Genomic DNA, 21,635 nt, shown 5'->3' with positions numbered 1-21,635 from the left:
ACTTTTTTCTTAAGCTGCACATTCACATCCCAATGTTTAATATGATTTCTTAGCTGGATTTTATAGTGAGAATCTACACAAAAGTGTAACTGATCAACCTATAGCTAGGCTTACTGAGACAAGTTTTATGGAATTTTGGTTGCCTGAAATGTGCACTGACATGGTTTTAATTATATCCCAGTCTATGAGTTTTCTGTAGATCTTAATAGTTCACATATTGCACCATGTCTATATGTAGAGATGAAAGCATGATAATTACTATTTTGTGCAATTTTAACATTTTGGATTTATATTATGTAATTGCTTTCAACATTGTCTCATCTCATAGTCTTAACATATAGCTCTTTGACATTGTAGTTCACTTTTCAATTCTGTATCATCACATTTGCATGTTAGCTTTGAGCATAGAACATGACACTATGTATTCCAAATATATTCATTTCATTGAATGAATAGTGGAAACTATACTTAAAAAGTTAATACCTAATATCAGTGTATTAAAGTCTTGGCCCTTTATTGTAACATTAGAGCAATATGCCACAGTCTAAGAAGTTAGAAAGATGAGACGTTGTCATGAGTGGACAACAAAATAGATTTAAAGAATACCACGTATAGAAATGTGCAACTCCCATGTAACACAAAATATTGTTGTACTGTTGGGAAGGAGAAAACACTGTGCACTTCATCTATATAGGATCTCGAGTAATGAGCACTCCTTCCATTAGCCCATGAAAACTGAGCCCCTAACCTAGACTGGAACTCTATTTTTCAATGAGTTTTTGAGTCTTGCTGAGTAGAACTATTCTCACCCTTTACTAGCCCATTAATTTATGTAATGGTTAATTTTATGTGTAACTTGGCTAAGCTGTGGCACCCAGTTGTTTGGTCAAATACCAGTATGGATATTGCTGTGAAGACATTTTTTATATGTGATTAACATTTAAATCAATAGACATTGAATAAGGCAGATTACTCTCCTTAATGTGAGTGGGCCTCATGCAATAAGCTGAAGACCTTAAGAGCAAAGATTGAGCTTTCCTGAAGAAGATAGAATTCTTCTCAAACTGCAACATACAATACCTGCCTGAGTTTCTGAGTTTTCAGCCTGCCTGGCCTGCTCTGTGGTTTTTGAACCTAAAATTGCAACATCTATTCCTACCTGAAATTTCTTATCTGCTGGCTTGCCCTGTGGAATTTGTACTTGCCAATCATCAACAATCAGCAGTTCCTAAAAAAAAAATCAATTTCTCTCTCTCTCTCTCTTTATATATATGTAAGCAAAATATAATTCACTTATATAAATACATATAATATAATATAATATAATATAATATAATATAATATAATATAATATAATATAATATACACAATACAGTCTGTATCCCTCTTCAATAGACACTACTTCCAATGAATAGGTTAATTTTTGCTAGTGTTGTTTTCAAATACCGTTACTGTAAGAAAGCTTCAGTACTACATTTATACATTAATGTTATAACACTGAGCCATTTTTTTAGTCTCTTCAAACATGCAGTAATTTCTCTTGAAACAGAGATCTTCTCATCAACTACCAATTGGTTTGTACCAAAGCTACCTTCTAAGAGGAACAGGCTGTCCATTACTGAATTTCCACAGACACATACTCTTACTTTACAGAAGCTATCTTCATAGTAGCACCATCTTACATGGTGTGTGTTATAGCCTTGTAATTTCGGGCCCATGAACATTTAAAACATATGTTTGCATTCTGGTTCCAATTATGCCAGTTCTTTGGACACTATCACTTTTTTTCCACTTCTACTATATCTTTTTCCCGTCCTGTGTGCTATCCAGGCATCTAAATTTTTGATGCTGTTGACTGACTTGTCACGTGTTTTGTCAAAGAACTCAGCATATGGGACTTTTTAACTGAATATGGCTTCCCCAAATTTGCTCATGAATGAGCTGTTTTACATCTGTCTACATAAAATAAATTACCCCTCTAAACATTGTCCAGCTCTGTATCACTGACAGATCATAATCAGATTAAGTAAAAAGTAATATGATCATGAACGCCATAAGATTTTAAATGTTACATAAATCAAATATTAAAATACTCAAAATGAAGATGTTACATGTGAGTAAGTATGATGATTGTATATGAACAAATCTCTAAAACTGATTTGATTTTCTCATTATCTAATTTTTTTCTTAGGTAATATATTTATTCAATAATATTTATTGAATACCTGAAAGTGCCATATTCTATCAGCTAGCTAGCTAACTAGGTAGATAGACAGATTACCTCTATTTCTGACTTTTTATTGTAAATATTGTTTAGAGTGTCCCTAGGGTCTTCAGAATCCCCAAATCTGCTCCTGCCTAGTTATTTGGATTTGGACAGCTTCACCAGCCAATCTATCAGCCAAGACAAAAATATCTAAGTCAAATTTAACTTCTTCCTTTTCAACAGTTTCAAATTTCCTTCTCAATTAAATTAATTATAAACTACGTCTTGCCAGCAAAGCAACCAGAAAAGCAATTAATTTAGCACTAGGATTATCACACTTGATTTAAGTATATTGTATTCACCTAAATTTCATTTTTCTGTTTCCTACACCTTACATGGACAGAATGAAAGTTTCTATTTGCTTATTGTTACTTCCCTTCACTTAGAATCTATGTGCAGTTAAAAAAAAAACAAAAAACCTTGTTTATAAAATCTTATGTAAAACAATGCCAAGCCCTCTTTCTCCTGAGTGGTAAAGTTAACATTAGTAAATTTAGGTCTCCCCCATCCTTCTCCTGGGGTTGAGTCTAACTTCTTGCTGAACATGCATTATGCCAAGAGCTCAAGGACCAGTTACATGATCTTTGACATCTCTACCCACCCATGATAGCGTCTACTGAGACAATTTGATTATTTTGTTATTTGACCCTAGGTATATGCATGTAACTGTTGTATATTCTTAAATTCTTGCTTTCTCTCTGGTCTGCTCAAAATCAACGAGACCTCTCTGTGGTTCTCAGGTTTCACCTTGCTATATTTGGTGAGACACGTGGTACTCTGTGGCACTACCCTTTGGCATTTGTGTCCCAATATTTAAGGTGCACTGGCAATATACCAATTCTTCAGCAACATGGTTGGGATAGTTCATCCGTAGATGCAATGTGTTCTGCTGAATCTGGGACCTTGATGATACTTCACACTCTTCTTAGGAGAGGAAAAGTGATTTCCTTGTACTTTCAAGTCCCCACACCTGTCTGTCTATCTGTCTATCCATCCATCATCTATCTGTCATCTATCTACCTATCTCCCCTGGAGTTTCTTCTCAGAAACTTGCTCTCTTCCTTCTCACTCTTAATCTGCAACACAAATGGCCTATGTTGTAATCTGAGAGTTTGATAGTGTAACCTATTATCTTCATGTTTTCTTCTGACTCTAAAATCTTCATCAGAACTTTTCCTATTCCCTCAGGGCTTAAACTTTCCAACTCCAAACTATGAAAATTATCTTTTCTATATGATCAATTGCATTACCCATTTCCCAAGGAATAAATGAAGGAGGTTCCAGCTGTCAGATAGAGAGAAAAATCAGGCGTAACAGGCAATTGAATGTGGGATAGAAATGGTTAATATTTCAAAAATAGAATCTCCCCTAAATATAAACTATAACCCTATTGTTCTGCTTACATTTACCAAACTGAGTTTAATGAACCAACAGAAATATAATTAAGGGGAAAAAAAACTCACAAGTAAACCTGAAATTTAATACGTATGCTTACGGCTAAAATCTTTTTGGGTCTTAAAGACATTGGATATTTTTAAATGTGTGATTTTAAGATTGAGGAAACATCTATGCTATTACAAGTCATTTCCTAATACTTTCCCAGTCATATAGAAATTATCTTTATCGTTTCAGGTCTGAATGATTTAGATACTATTCCAATAACTTACCTACACTTTTATGTGTAACAAAATGGCAGGATCCGTTTTGAGGCCCATAGTTCCAATACTAATTTGGGACTCACTCTGGAATATGCTGGACCTGCAAAGATCGTGGCATTTTTCAGTTTTAGAAACTGATTGGTATGTTTTCAAGAAGTGAGATAAGTTAGATTCTTTCTTTCTTACTTACTTTTTTTTAAAATTTTGCTTTCACTTGTTTTGATTTTTAGAAATTGGTTTTGCAAAAGTGAACAAAAGAGGATTAGAGAGGGGTGAGGCTTGCATACATAACTCTATAATTTTGCTAATAATTTCATAATACATTCAATTGTTTATAGTATTGGCCCTTTATGGGAAGAATAATCAAAATAGAAACATGATAATGGTACAAGTTGTAATATAATTCATCATAATCATCATGATTTTCTTCTCACTCTTTTGCACCAATCATGTTCTTTAATTCCTGGGCTTTCTCAGAAGGAAAGAATTTCAAATGCTCATCTAAAAACTGTAAAAATAAAAACTCCTCTTGTCCTTGAAAAATTACCAAATGTGTCTAAAATAATCTGATCTTGTATCTAAAAGTAAACTAGAAACATGTAAAGCAAAGAATCGCTTCAGTGAGAGTACTCCAGACACCTATTTTGTTAACAAATCCTTTTTTTGTGTGTAAGTGGTGACATAAATCCTCTCACCTTAAGGATTTATCAAATAATTATAACTTGAATCCCTACTGGCAGTATATAGCCAAGCAAGAGAAATAGCAACGAAAAGTATTACCTAAGAGAGGAAGCACTGTCACTTGATTCACGAATTTCAAAAACACCACTTTTGTTAAGTGTTCTCTAGAAAATTGCTTTTTTATGTAAAGGCAAAGGTTCTGCAAATGAAAATAAAATGGACATATTCTCAAAAGTATGCTCAATATGAGATTCCTCCTATATCTTCTGAATTTCCCATTTTTATAAAATCCCTGATCTTAAAATATCATTAATTATATTATATATATAGCTATGACTAGTGATAAATAGAAGTTTAATTATGGAAAATTAACAATTTATCCTATTTATTGTTGCAACTGATATTATCTTGAATATTTAAAAGTGTTTTGCAAAAAACAAATAATATAAAATTCTATATAATGCCTGGTACAGGCATTTGAATAGCATTCAGTGCAATTTTTTTAGGGAAATATGGTTCTCAGTCTGGGGAAAAAAAATAGTTTTGAATGTCACATTTACATATATTATTGAAAATCTATATTGGCAAACAAAGCGAGAGAACCAATATTCACAGTGAAAAGTCTGTCTGCTCCACAAATATTTCCATAAAAATGTATGGATTATATTAAGAAGTTGAAAATTTGTATCACAATTTAGTTGGAAAGTTCACATAAAAATGGTTTCTTAGAGCATGAACCAAACACTTTCCCTGTGCATTCCAATTCTATCCATATTCTTTCAAAGCAAGGTTCTATTACCCCAGAAAGAAGAATGTCACCAAGGTCAAACTTAATTGGCCTTAATTCTCATACACTAAAAACATATCTGTTGAGTATTGTCTTAAGAGTATCTGCTCTTCCAAAAGCACTCATAAGTCAAATAGCCTCAAACATTTCATGCTGTTTCACTGTGAGAAACACTTTCATATCAACTGATTTTATCTTTAAATGGGTTCTATTTGTATTTGCATTGGATAATTTAGCTTTGGTGATTTCTGTTTTGCCATTTCAATACAATAAACCATATGCAATAAAAATCACTTCAGCTTGGGAGTTTCCAAACATTTTCTGGTTCCTACATGTTTCCTTTTATAAATTTTAATTTATCCATTAGCTTTTAATTGACTGAATTCACCATTTTAAGAAAAGTGCTTCATATTTTCAAACAACTTGACATATAATCACATTATAAAATAAGGCAATACTTAAAAGATTGAAATCTAGAATCAACTAATTCATTTTGGTTGCATCTCTGAGATACAATTTCCCCTGTTTCACACACCTGCTCTGGAGATAGTTCTGCTTCACAGAACTACTATGAGAATTAAATTACATAGTGAAGACATAGCACTTAGCAGAGTGCTTTAAAATAAAAAAATAAATAAACAAACTATTCTTATCATTTACTATAAGTAGCATTAGTGCATAAATTTTATGTAAGAGAAAAAGCTCCAGAACCACCTTTGGCTTTCGACTTATTTCAGATCTAAAACTATCACCTGAACAATGAAGCTCAACTGTAGACACATTTAAACTCATAGCATAAAAATAACTTTTTTTATTCTAAAGTTTGAAACATACTACATTCATTTTGGATGCACCTTAATGAGTTTTCATTCTGGATGACTTGAAACAGAATATTCTTAAAATATTTTGGTTTGTCTGTCTCCAAACTTGACATGAAACCTGAGTGTGATGCTCTTTTGGGGTCATGAGGTTAAGGCTTTTTTTTTTTTTCTTTAGAGCTAAACTAATTCCATGTCTCAAGAAGTTTTATACTGAAATTTCCAGAGATTTTTTGTTTTTTTTTTTTTTTTTTGGCTGTGTTGGGTATTCATTGCCACGCATGGGCTTTCTCTAGTTGCAGTGAGCAGGGGCTACTCTTTGTTGTGGTGCACAGGCTTCTCATTTGCGGTGGCTTCTCTTGTTGTGGAGCATGGGCTATGGGCGTGTAGTAGTTGTGGCATGTGGGCTCAGTAGTTCTGGCTTGCAGGCTCTAGAGCGCAGGCTCAGTAGTTGTGGCGCAGGGGTTTAGTTGCTCTGCAGCATGTGGGATCTTCCCAGACCAGGGCTCGAAACCGTGTCCCCTGCATTGGCAGGCAGATTCTTAACCACTGCACCACCAGGGAAGCCCTCCAGAGACATGTTGAGTGATTTTTTTCAACTTATATCACCACAAGTTGGGCTCTATCGTAGACTGAATTTTTTGTTCACAGTTAATTGCTCTCTCTCACTCTGGCCACACTTTCTTGAGGATGATAGATAAGTCCCCAAATAGTTGAGATGAAAATCCATGCAGTTACTTTGTTGGTAATGATATTTAAACCTGCTTCCTAGCATGTTATGTACAGTATTTCCTGTCAAATAAAATGACTAATTATGTCCATGAAGATACTTCTATTCTTGAACACTATTGAGCTGTTTAGTGGAGGTTCACTTATGAAGTTTGGGAATTTTTCTTAATAACTTACATTATTAAGGAAACATTATATGACTTTTGTTCTATAGCAAAGAGACTCTTGCCCTCTTTCTTTCTCCCCTCTCTTCCACCCTCCCTTCTTTCTGTCTTTCTTTCTTTCTTTCTGTCTTTCTTTCTCTTTTCTTCCTCTTTTCCTTCCCTTTTGTTTTTATTTTATTTTATTTTATTTTTGTGTTAATTATGCTATTGTTTCTTAGAAAATTAATACCAGTTAAGGTATTTTAACCCTTAGGTGGTCATAATACCACATTCTATATCCATGTTTGTCTGTTTGTTTTGAAAACAGTTTACTAAAATATTACAGAAACAAATATAAACTACCAGATTTTAAGTCAAAGGAGAAAAAAAAATCTTGTCTATTTAGTAAAAAACTATTTTTCTAAGTCTTTCTTTTATATTATTTATAAATCAATACTTCTGCAATTCTAGTTAGCTTTTTCAAAAAGCTTCATATATATTTGAGGCATAATTAATGCTCACTTGGTGCCATGGGCTGAACCTGCACAGCCCATCCTTCTTGCCCTTTCCTGAAAGCTAAAGTGACACATATGTTAGGGATTTTGCAGATTCTTCTTAAATAAACGGCAGCAATTGTTTCCTTGAGAAAATTTACAATCTGGAGAAGTTTTGCCCTGGTTTTACTGTCTCCCAAGAGAAAGTAGACAACAACTCAAGAAACTGAGTTGAGACTATCTAAATGTACTTCTATATTCCCAAGCTAATCACAGATTCTAAGGATCCCGAGAAATTAAGCCTAATTTGTAAATCATTGTGTTTATCGTTCCCAATATGCCATCACTTGTTTCTAATAACAACATAACTTTTCTGCAAATGGGGAGGCTCTGTGATTTGATGAATAATATCAATGTACATAGTATTATTAGGAAGTTAGTTACATTTGGAGTAGTTAATACTTTTTCCATATCTGTAAAACATGCAAATTCTTATTTTGCCCTCTATAAATCCAGTACAATTTCTGCTCATTCCAATCATCCCTTTAAGTTTTTAAATTATATTTTCTTGCTTTTGGAGTAGAGGAATTATGCAAATTCCTGTGTAACAAAATGTTAATTTTGTTGTAGCTATAAGCTAGATAATTTTGGTCATGAAAAGAGCAAGTAAACTAGATTTGGCAGAAATTAGAGGAGTCCCGATTCAGCAGTAACCTTACACAAAACCTAGATTCTGTTGTAATCAAATCAGACAAACTAGATTTGGGTATAATTAGATCAGCATAATTAAATTCTCCATCTCTTAGGGAACATCAAAATGCACATATGTAGGCTTCATTATCTTATTTTATTTTTGTCCCTGGTTGTAGCAATGAAAATCTATAAGTAAGAATTCAGATGAGTCTGCCACTTAACAAGAGGGGTTCTTACCTGTTGATATTTCTCAAAATTAATTTTGCTGAAGCAGCTAATTGTAGTTTTTAGAAAAACAAAGCTGCAAGATTTTCTAAGTTTATTTCTACTCTACAGTTTACCCACAATTGAAAAAATAAAGTTATTTATTTAAAAGAATTAAGGACAGTACAAATGCATTCTCTTTTGTCATATGTCAGATTGGACAATTCAAACCAAATGAGTGGAGTTTTGGTAAGTTACATGGCAGTTTTATCTAAGAAGGGCACAGGGGAAGGCACTGGGTGGTGGAGAGAATGCTTATTCATGGGTGGTTAAGGAAGCCATGTAACAAATTACGTTTGCTTGTGACTCTGTGGGCTGTCATCTAGGGCATGTGCTTGCATGAGGAAGATAGTGTCAGTGGAAGGCCCATTAAGGTTGCTTAGCCCAACAAAATGGATACCAAGACCCCAATACCATGGAGTAACTTAGCTAAACTCCTGACAATCATTCATTTTTGAAGTGATTATTCATAGCTGGATTAATATCTACCATGTTCATAACTCCTTTCTGAAGCTGTACTTGTTCTATTTCTTTCTTTAATCTCCCTCCTATTTTTTGCTTCTCTGGTTAGAGTGAGCACTTCACATGAATTGACTTTTTCTTTGCTCTTCACATATTGACACTATTTCCTTTTAAATTTTTTTGTAGTAATTCCCCTTAAATGTTTTTTCTTTGCTTGGCATTTAAATCTTTGCCAGTTAGGTTTGTGTCTATGTGGAGAAGGTTCATGGCACTCTTCATGTTTAAAAAATATGATTTTGGTTATTAATGGATGATGAGTTATAAAGTGATAAGAAAACATATAGTATAAACTGGTTAAGATAATATTAGTCTTACCTTCTCATCTCATACACTAGAGAAGAGATGGCAGTGGTTTGGGTAGAAATGATGACACTGAAGGTAGAGAAAATTCAATGGATTTATATGTTGTGTTAGTGATATATCCAACACCACTTGAGAATGGATTGTACAGAAGTATGAAACACAGAGATTAATAATGGAGTGATAACTCTTTGGCTTGATGAATTAATTCTTTACTCAGATTGGCAAGCCTAGGAGAGGAAAATAAGGAGTATCATAACATTCATTATTTTGTAGTGAAATAATGAAATTTTGTGCTTTTGATTTCGTCACTACATATTAGACTACATCCTGGCTGTTGCGTCAAGATGAAACTCAGAAGAAAGCTGAGTTACAAAATTCATTTATAATTAAAAGGTAAAAACTGAATGCATGTGTGGACCAGCTTAAAATGACATAAAGGCCTGAAATTCAGGATTCCCCTGACCTTCAAGAGAGATAACTGAAAACCATATCTATCCACATCATAAGGAGGTTCTTGATTCCAGGTAGATCTTTTCTATGCTTGTCTTAGATTGGATAGTAAGCTATGATGAGAAAACAGCTACTGTGAGTTGCTGCCTAAGTATTTTACAGAATGACACCCTGCTCACACCCAGAGTATGGACATTTAGATAAGGACATGAGCTTAGGATTCCAGCCACAAGTTCCCACTTTGCTTTTCCTGGGGCACTTTTAAAATAACCAGTTAGAGTTGAAAAGTTAGTGGCTCCAACCACCTTATAAGTAATAAGTGCTTGTTACCTTGCCTTCTAGCTCCTACTCACTTGTGACCTGACGGAGGACTTCCCCTGGTTCACTGTGCCTACCCCTCCCTGCTTTGGGGATCTGTAAGTAATAAGTCTTGTGATTTTAGTTCCTTTGTGCATTGAAATTGTGCCTTTAATCACAACAGTCCCAGGGTTTTCCCTTCCCCAAAGTGGGAGCTCTGATACTGATCAGGGAGACATCTGCCAACTCTGTGACGTGGGGGTGGCTCATGACTCTTCATTCAGCAGGTCATAATCTTCATATTATTAATCTAATACACCAGCTACAGGCCTTCCAACATGAAAGCCAAAAGGAAGTATTTCAGTGCCCATATTCTCACCAGTCTTGACCCCAAAATGCAGAAAATATTTGATGCTATCATTATCTCTCTGAGCCCAGCACAGTGCCTACTACATAGTCAAATATTATTGAACCTGCATAAACAATGAATACTGCCACTCATACACTGCTATTAAAGAAAAATGGTTTACTTTTATATAGCACTATCCTGCTAGGTAAGTTTGTTGATGCTTTGTATGGTTTTCCTGTTAAGCAACTGAGAAATTTAAGGCATGCATTGTTTTTCTAGCTTTTATAGATAAAGCATCTGAAGATCAGAGAAGTGATACCCAAAATCATAAAGCAGAGCTAAAAACTGGCTGAGCCAGGGCTAAAATAGACACTTTCAGGATCCAAATACATCAATCTTTCCATTAAATCCTCCCACTCAAGAGAATAAAACAGTTGTGCAGGATTGTATGCCTTAACCCCTCCTTAGGACAAGAAACTTTCTTTCTTTTGTACAAATGCTCTTGTCTAGGGTAACCTTTACTGTAGGCATCTAAGGGCTGGATTAATTCACAACAAAATCCAATCCTTGTTAGAAACTTTGGACCCCCAAAATTTCAGGGACTTCACAGTCTTTGACATTTTTTTTTATAAAATAAAAATAATTTTATTCCTCATAAATTGTTAACTCAACACTTGAAGAGTCAGAATATAAATAACATCATCATCATTAGGCTTTATTCCTTTAAATGTCCTTTATAGAAAAACTTTGCTTGATTTTCCATTTTTAAAAATCATATATGTTCTCTGAGTTTTGGTAATTTGAAAGAGCTCAATTCTAGTTAAATTTTCACTAACACAATTGTTTTTCCTGGGGTTGGTTTGGCACTTTTCCCTTTGCAAGTGTGAAGCAAATTGCTATAAAATACCAGTGGCATCCCTCTAAGGTTAAAATTGTAATGAGGAATTGGAAGGTAAAAAAAATTATTCCAAATCTTTCTAGGCTTACATAACTGGATGAAAAAATAGGGTGAAAATGAAAGCCATTCCACCCTTGGTAATAACATGAGCTTTTTTTTTTTTTTTTTTTTTTTTTTGCAATTTCCTGATTCTAGGATTTTGAGGCAAACAATGGATGTCAGCATGGTGACTCTCAGTGAACAAGTGGAAGAATAAGATGAGATGAGATGCAAAGTAGGCAAGAGCCAAACTATGACTCCTTCTAGGTTCTAATGAAGAGCTAAGATTTAATTCTAGGATGTCAGTCAGAAAAAGGTTTTTATGGTAGATTGATATAATCTGATGGAAATTTTTAAAAGAAGACTAAGGATATCTTTATAATTTTCACCAGATGTTAATGATAATGATTTATAAATAGATTCAACACTTTAGTACATTCTGGAAGATCACTGTTTCTAGAGTAATATCATAAGGGCACTTTGTTAAAGGACACATTTAAATTAGATGAACAGTAATAAATCTATTGAGAATCACTTATAAAAAATGTTTAAAATATGATCAGATACTTTACTTACAGACCTAGAAAATGAAGAGATGTACTTTATAAAAATTGTCAATGATGTATGCAGGGGAAAACAAAAAACAACAACAAAAATGTGTGATTTACCATGGAGTCTAAAGCTTTTTAGTGCTAATAAAAACTTAAAATTTTGTAATTAAATTTTATAGAATTGATGGGAAAGTATGTGGAAATTAAAATAAACACAGGAGGAGCTTCAAGATGGTGGAAGAGTAAGACATGGAGATCACCTTCCTCCCCACAAATACATCAGAAATCCACCTACATGGGGAACAACTGCTACAGAACACCTACTGAATGCTAGCAGAAGACCTCAGACCTCCCAAAAGGCAAGAAACTCCCCAGGTACCTGGGTAGGGCAAAAGAAAAAAGAAAAAACAGAGACAAAAGAATAGGGACGGGACCTGCACCAGTGGGAGGGAGCTGTGAAGGAGGAAAGTTTCCATACACTAGGAAGCCCCTTCTCGGGTGGAGACTGCGGGTGGCAGAGGGGGAAAGCTTCAGAGCCACAGAGGAGAGTGCAGCCACAGGGGTGCGGAGGGCAAAGCAGAGAGATTCCCGCACAGAGGATCGGTGCTGACCAGCACTCACCAGCCCCAGAGGCTTGTCTGCTCACCCGCCGAGGTGGGCGGGGCTGGGAGCTGAGGCTCGGGCTTTGGAGGTCAGACCCCAGGGAGAGGACTGGGGTTGGCGGTGTGAACACAGCCTGAAGGGGGCTAGTGCGCCACAGCTAGCCAGGAGGGAGTCCGGGAAAAGGTCTGGAACTGCCAAAGAGGCAAGAGACTTTTTCTTGCCTCTTTGTTTCCTGGTGCGTGAGGAGAGGGGATTAAGAGCTCTGCTTAAAGGAGCTCCAGAGACGGGCGCGAGCCGCGTCTAACAGTGCAGACACCAGAGAGGGGCAAGAAACGCTAAGGCTGCTGCTGCCACCACCAAGAAGCCTGTGTGCAAGCACAGGTCACTATCCACACCTCCCCTCCCGGGAGCCTGTGCAGCCCACCACTGCCAGGGTCCCATGTTCCAGGGACAACTTCCCCAGGAGAACACATGGCACGCCTCAGGCTGGTGCAATGTCATGCTGGCCTCTGCTGCGGCAGGCTCACCCCGCACTCCGTAGCCCTCCCTCCCCCTGGCCTGAGTGAGCCAGAGCCCCCGAATCAGCTGCTCCCTTAACCCCGTCCTGTCTGAGCGAAGAAGAGACGCCCTCAGGAGACCTACACGCAGAGGCGGGTCCAAATCCAAAGCTGAATCCCAGGAACTGTGGGAACAAAGAAGAGAAAGGGAAATCTCTCCCAGCAGCCTCAGGAGGAGCTGATTAAATCTCAACAGTCAACTTCATGTACCCAGCATCTCTGGAATACCTGAATAGACAATGAATCATCCCAAACTGAGGAGGTGGACTTTGGGAGCAACGATATATATATATTATTTTTTCCCTTTTTCTCTTTTTGTGAGTGTGTATACATCTGCTTCTGTGTGTGATTTTGTCTGTACAGCTTTGCTTTTACCATTTGTCCTAGGGTTCTGTCTGTCCGTTTTTTATTTTATTTTATTTTAATATTTAGTATAGTTTTCAGTGCTTGTTCTCATTGGTGGATTTATTTTTTGGTTTGGTTGCTCTCTTCTTTCATTCTTTCTTTTTTTTAACGATTTAAAAAAAATTTTTTTTATTAATTATTTTTACTTTAATAACGTTTTTATTTTATTTTATTTTATTTTATCTTTTTCTTTCTTACTTTCTTTTTTTCTCCCTTTTATTCTGAGTTGTGTGGATGACAGGCTCTTGGTGCTCCAGCCAGGCGTAAGGGCAGTGCCTCTGAGGTGGGAGAGCAAAGTTCAGCACATTGTTCCACGAGAGCCTCCCAGCTCCATGTAATATCAAATGGTGAAAATCTCCCAGAGATCATCTCAACGTCAAGACCCAGCTCCGCTCAATGACCAGCAAGCTACAGTGCTAGACACCCTATGCCAAACAACTAGGAAGACAGGAACACAACCCCACCCATTAGCAGAGAGGCTGCCTAAAATCACAATAAGGTCACAGACACCCCAAAAGACACCACCAGACATGGACCTGCCCACCATAAAGACAAGATCCAGCCTCATCCACCAGAACACAGGCACAAGTCCCCTCAATCAGGAAGCCTACACACCCACTGAACCAACCTTAGCCACTGGGGGCAGACACCAAAAACAATGGGAACTACGAACCTGCAGCCTGCAAAAAGAAGACACAAAACACAGCAAGTTAAGCAAAATGAGAAGACAGAGAAACACACAGCAGATGAAGGAGCAAGGTAAAAACCCACCAGACCTAACAAATGAAGAGGAAATAGGCAGTCTACATGAAAAAGAATTCAGAATAATGATAGTAAAGATGATCCAAAATATTGGAAATAGAATGCAGAAAATACAAGAAACGTTTAACAAGGACCTGGAAGAAATAAAGAGCAAACAAAAAGTGATGAACAACACAATAAATGAATTAAAAATTCTCTAGAAGGGGTCAATAGCAGAATAACTGAGGCAGAAGAATGGGTAAGTGACCTGGAAGATAAAATAGTGGAAATAACTACTGCAGAGCAGAATAAAGAAAAAAGAATGAAAAGAAGTGAGGACAGTCAGAGACCACTGGGACAATATTAAACACAACAACATTCGAATTATAGGGGTCCCAGAAGAAGAAGAGAAAAAGAAAGGGACTGAGAAAATATTTGAAGAGATTATAGTAGAAAACTTCCCTAATATGGGAAAGGAAATAGTTAATCAAGTCCAGGAAGAGCAGAGTCCCATACAGGATACATCCAAGGAGAAACACACCAAGACACATATTACTCAACCTATCAAAAATGAAATACAAAGAAAAAATATTAAAAGCAGCGAGGGAAAAACAAAAAATAACATACAAGGGAATCCCCATAAGGTTAACAGCTAATCTTTCAGCAGAAACTCTGCAAGCCAGAAGGGAGTGGCAGGACATATTTAAAGTGATGAAAGGGAAAAACCTACAACCAAGATTACTCTACCCAGCAAGGATCTCATTCAGATTTGAGGGAGAAATTAAAACCTTTACAGACAAGCAAAAGCTAAGAGAATTCAGCACAACCAAACCAGCTTTACAACAAATGCTAAAGGAACTTCTCTAGGCAGGAAACACAAGAGAAGGAAAAGACCGACAAAAACAAACCCAAAACAATTAAGAAAACTGTAATAGGAACATACATAATGAATATTACCTTAAATGTAAATGGATTAAATGCTCCAACCAAAAGACATAGACTAGCTGAATGGATACAAAAACAAGACCCATATATATGCTGTCTACAAGAGACCCACTTCACACCTGGGAGACATACAGACTGAAAGAGATGGGGTGGGAAAAGATATTCCATGCAAATGGAAATAAAAAGAAAGCTGGAGTAGCAATTCTCGTATTAGACAAAATGGACTTTAAAACAAAGACTATTACAAGAGACAAAGATGGACACTACATAATGATCAAGGGATCAATCCAAGAAGAAGATATAACAATTGTAAATATTTATGCACCCAACATAGGAGCACCTCAATACATAAGGCAAATACTAACAGCCATAAAAGGGGAAATCAACAGTAACACAATCATCGTAGGGGAATTTAACACCCCACTTTTACCAATGGACAGATCATCCAAAATGAAAATAAATAAGGAAACACAAGCTTTAAATAATACATTAAACAAGATGGACTTAATTGATATTTATAGGACATTCCATCCAAAAACAACAGAATACACTTTCTTCTCAAGTGCTCATGGAACATTCTCCAGGATAGATCATATCTTGGGTAACAAATCAAGCCTTGGTAAAATTAAGAAAATTGAAAACAAGTATCTTTTCAGACCACAGTGCTATGAGACCAGATATCAATTACAGGAAAAAATATGTAAAAAATGCAAACACATGGGGGCTAAACAATACACTACTTAATATCCAAGAGATCACTGAAGAAATCAAAGAGGGAATCAGAAAATACCCAGAAACAAATGACAATGAAAACATGACGACCCAAAACCTATGGGATGTAGCAAAAGCAGTTCTAAGAGGGAAGTTTATAGCAATAGAATCCTACCTTAAGAAACAAGAAACATCTCAAATAAACAACCTAACCTTACACCTAAAGTAATTACAGAAAGAAGAACAAAAAAACACTGAAGTTAGCTGAAGAAAAGAAATCATAAAGATCAGATCAGAAATAAATGAAAAAGAAATGAAGGAAACAGTAGCAAAGATCAATAAAACTAAAAGCAAGTTCTTTGAAAAGATAAACAAAATTGGTAAACTGTTAGCCATACTCATCAAGAAAAAAAGGGAGAAGACTCAAATCAATAGAATTAGAAATGAAAAAGGAGAAGTAACAGCTGACACTGCAGAAATACAAAGGATCATGAGAGATTACTACAAGCAACTATATGCCAATAAAATGGACAATCTGGAGGAAATGGACAAATTCTTAGAAATGCACAACCTTCCGAGCCTGAACCAGGAAGAAATAGAAAATATGAACAGACCAATCACAAGCACTGAAATTGAAACTGTGATTAAAAATCTTCCAACAACAAAAACCCAGGACCAGATGGCTTCACAGGCAAATTCTATCAAACATTTAGAGAAGAGCTAACACCTATCCTTCTCAAACTCTTCCAAAATAAAGCAGAGGGAGGAGCACTCCCAAACTCATTCTCCGAGGACACCATCACCCTGATACCAAAACCAGGAAAAGATGTCACGATAAAAGAGAACTACAGGTCAATATCACTGATGAACATAGATACAAAAATCCTCAACAAAATACTAGCAAACAGAATCCAACAGCACATTTAAAGGATCATACACCATGATCAAGTGGGGTTTATCCCAGGAATGCAAGGTTTCTTCAATATACGCAAATCAATCGATGTGATACACCATATTAACAAATTGAAGGAAAAAACCATATGATCATCTCAATAGATGCAGAGAAAGCTTTCAACAAAATTCAGTACCCATTTATGATAAAAACCCTCCAGAAAGTAGGCATAGGGGGAACTTACCTCAACATAATAAAGGGCATATTGCACAAGGCCATATATGACAAACCCACAGCCAACATCGTCCTCAATGGTGAAAAACTGAAACCATTTCCACTAAGATCAGGAACAAGACAAGGTTGCCCACTCTCACCACTATTATTCAACATAGTTTTGGAAGTTCTGGCCACAGCAATCAGAGAAGAAAAAGAAAAAAAAGAATCCAAATCGGAAAAGAAGTAAAGCTGTCACTCTTTGCAGATGACATGATACTATACATAGAGAATCCTAAAGATGCTACCAGAAAACTACGAGAGCTAATCAATGAATCTGGTAAAGTAGCAGGATACAAAGTTAATGCACAGAAATGTCGTGCATTCCTATACACTAGTGATAAAAATCTAAAAGTGAAATTAAGAAAACTTTCCCATTTACCATTGCAACAAAAAGAATAAAATACCTCGGAATAAACCTACCTAAGAAGACAAAAGACCTGTATGCAGAAAATTATAAGGCACTAATGAAAGAAATTAAAGATGATACAAATAGATGGAGAGATATACCATGTTCTTGGATTAGAAGAATCAACATTGTGAAAATGACTATACTACCTAAAGCAATCTACATATTTAATGCAATCCCTATCAAACTACCACTGGCATTTTTCAGAGAACTAGAACAAAAAATTTCACAATTCGTATGGAAACACAAAAGACCTCAAATAGCCAAAGCAATCTTGAGAAAGAAAAACGGAGATGGGCGAATCAGGCTCCTGGACTTCAGACTATACTACAAAGCTACAGTCATCAAGACAGTATGGTACTGGCGCAAAAACAGAAATATATATCAATGGAACAGGATAGAAAGCCCAGAGATAAACCCACGGACCTATGGTCACCTTATCTTTGATAAAAGAGGCAAGAATATACAATGGAGAAAAGAGAGCCTCTTCCATAAATGGTGCTCGGAAAACTGGACAGCTACATGTAAAAGAATGAAATTAGAACACTCCCTAACACCATACACAAAAATAAACTCAAAATGGATTAAAGACCTAAATGTAAGGCCAGACACTATCAAACTCTTAGAGGAAAACATAGGCAGAACACTCTATGACATAAATTACAGCAAGATCCTTTTTGGCCCACCTCCTAGAGAAATGGACATAAAAACAAAAATAAACAAATGGGATCTAATGAAACTTAAAAGCTTTTGCACAGCAAAGGAAACCATAAACAAGACAAAAAGAGAACCCTCAGAATGGGAGAAAATATTTGCAAAGGAATCAACGGACAAAGGATTAATCTCCAAAATTTACAAGCAGCTCATGCAGCTCAATATCAAAAAAAACAAACAACCCAATCCAAAAATGGACAGAAGGCCTAAATAGACATTTCTCCAAAGAAGATATACAGATTGCCAATAAACACATGAAAGCATGCTCAACATCATTAATCATTATAGAAATGCAAATCAAAACTACAATGCGATATCATCTCACACCGGTCAGAATGGCCATCATCAAAAAATCTACAAACAATAAATGCTGGAGAGGGTGTGGAGAAAAGGGAATCCTCATACACTGTTGGTGGGAATGTAAATTGATACAGCCACTGTGGAAAACAGCATGGAGGTTCCTTAAAAAACTAAAAATAGAACTACCATATGACCCAACAATCCCACTACTGGGCATATACCCTGAGAAAAACATAATTCAAAAAGAGTCATGTACCAAAATGTTCATTGCAGCTCTATTTACAATAGCCAGAACATGGAAACAACCTAAGTGTCCATCAATAGATGAATGGATAAAGAAGATGGGGCACATATATACAATGGAATAATACTCAGCCATAAAAAGAAACGAAATTGAGTTATTTGTAGTGAGGTGGTTGGACCTAGAGTCTGTCATACAGAGTGAAGTAATTCAGAAAGAGAAAAACAAATACCTTATGCTAACACATATATATGTAATCTAAAGAAAAAGAAAAAAAATGGTCATGAAGAACCTAGGGGCAAGATGGGAATAAAGACGCAGGCCTACTAGAGAATGGACTTGAGGACACGGGGATGGGGAAGGGTAAGCTGAGAAAAAGTGAGAGAGTGGTAGTGTATAAATGGACACATATACACTACCAAATGTAAAATAGATAGCTAGTGGGAAGCAGTCTCATAGCACAGGGAGATCAGCTTGGTGCTTTGTGACCACCTAGAGGGGTGGGATAGGGAGGGTGGGAGGTAGATGCAAGGGGGAGGAGATATGGGGATATATGTATATGTGTAACTGATTCACTTTGTTATAAAGCAGAAACTAACACATCATTGTAAAACAATTATACTCCAATAAAAATGTTAAGAAAAAATAAATAAATTTAAAAAAATAAAATAAAATAAACACAGTTCTTTTTGATTCATCTGTAGTTAAAGTATTTAAATATTGAGGCAGCTATTTAAAATTTCTTTAACAGAAATACATTTGTAAGTTTTATGTATATATATATATAGTATATGTAATATATACATATCCTGCATACACACAGGTATACATGTGTATTTGTGTTGTATATAGTTGTATATATGTATTATACATATATACACAATATACATATAAATTTACATATCTACAACACAAATATATGCATACATATATATACACACCATGCAAATAAGTTTACATAATATTTAAAAAATAAATATGTAGATCACTACATTTCTGGTTAAAATTTAGAATGTGTGTATTTCAGCCTGGCAAGGTGTTTCATTAAAGTGTACACTTTGTAAGAACATAATGGCAGAAAATGCAATTACTTAATTTTGAGAATATATAAAAATGAAAGTTAATTTAACATCTTTTCCAACAAAAGTAGAAGAGATATTAAGGAAACAAAAATTTCCTCAAGCAAGTGTTGGAAATTAAGACACTTGGTATGGAAAAACTGTGTCAATTACTTCTTGATCCTATTAGTCTTTAGCTTTGGGCATTACTAGGAAACTTTGCTCTATTGCTATCAATATTTTATTGCAGTTGTCCTTAAAGCTTGTTCCCATCTATAATCACACTTGTATATGTGCCATAGACATTATACAATAAAGCCTTTAAAATCCATAATGTTCTAATGTAAAACACAAAGTTCAAGTCTAAGATAAAATTATTGGTTATGCCTTATATACATTTGTGAATTCTGAAAAAAAAAAATGGTGAATTTTTTTTTCTTTAATTTACTCCAGCTACAGGACAAAAATCTAAAAAAAATTTCAGTTGCTTTGTAAGCACCATGGGGTAGTTTATGTCTTTTCAATTTAAATTATCTTAAAGTACAATAGCCAGTTTTTAATATTTTTTCAATTTAAATACCTGATTTTATTTATATAAGTGTCTTTATAAAGTTTATTATATATGTGTTATATTATACACACATATATAATAAAGTTTATGTGAGTTTGTGTTTCAAAATTTTAATACTTAAAAAAAGTATCCCCTAATTGTATTGAGGAATGGAGAGGGTTGTTGACTAGAAAGGATAAAAGGGAGTTCTGTGAGGTAATAGAAATTATCTATATTATGATTGTCATGGTAGTTACAGGATTGTATGTATATATCAGCCAAAACACATCAATTTGTAAATTAAAAATTGATAAATATTTATATTTTAATATATCTCAGTAAATATGACTTATAATACAGTTATTTCACTATCAGGAGGGATATTCTATTTTCTACTCTATTGATGATACTTTGATAAACTTACACAAATTGCTAATAAGTTCATATAAGGAATCCTATATTAATTTCAAAATCCACATTATAATAAAAAGATGTAGATTTATTTATTCTTAAAACTTATTATGCCCACTTCTGTCCATGATATGAAGAAATAGGTATTTCTGTTGGAAATGTAGATTCCTACCATAGTCTTAGTTAGTAATTAGACAGACTCCATCAAATAATAAAGAAGGCTTATATGTCAAGTCATTTTATGTTTAAGAAACTATCAATGAATATATTACACCCCATATAAAAAATGTGTAGAAATGTGACCATCAAGAACTTTTTTATATTTCTCAATAATAATGAGTAAGAACTCTATCATATTGAATAAAATATGCCCACACAATATATTGATAATTTATTTTTAAATCAAATTTTAGATCCCAGCAATAGTGTATTAGTGTTATGTAGCTGTTATAACAAATTATCACAAGCTTGGTGGCTTAAAACAACAGAAATTTATTCTTTACAATTCTGGAAGTCAAAGTACAAAGTATCACTCGGGCCAAATCAAGGTGTCAGCAGGTCTACATTCCCTTCAGAGACTCTAGAGGTGAATCCATTCCTTGCAACTTCGAGCCTATGGGGCTGGCATTCCTTGGCTTGTGGCCGCATCACTACAATCTCAAAAACCAAAACCCAGCATCTTCAAATCTATCTCTGCTCAACTTCCAGTTGCTTTTTCCCCTCCTTGTGTCAAATCTCTCTCTTCCTCTCTCTCATAAGAACACATATGATTGCACTTAGGGCCTGCCTAGATAATTCAGGATAATTTCCCCAGCTGAAGATCCTTGATTTAATAACATCTGCAAAGAGTCTTTCTTCCAAAAAAGTAACATTTACATGTTCC

At 35.2% G+C, this 21,635-nt stretch overlaps 1 long non-coding RNA gene across 1 annotated transcript in view; it reads right to left on the bottom strand.

The window, feature by feature from the left end:
* LOC309656921 overlaps positions 1 to 21,635 on the bottom strand; it is a 442,326-nt gene that overhangs the window by 193,585 nt on the left and 227,106 nt on the right. The gene's annotated exons all lie outside the window — the stretch shown is intronic.

Source organism: Balaenoptera physalus, assembly GCF_965194825.1.
Source record: "Balaenoptera physalus genome assembly, chromosome: 3".
Lineage (NCBI taxonomy): Eukaryota > Metazoa > Chordata > Mammalia > Artiodactyla > Balaenopteridae > Balaenoptera > Balaenoptera physalus.
The sequence above is the reverse complement of the archived record's forward strand: the minus strand, read 5'-3'. Positions and strand labels throughout refer to the sequence as shown.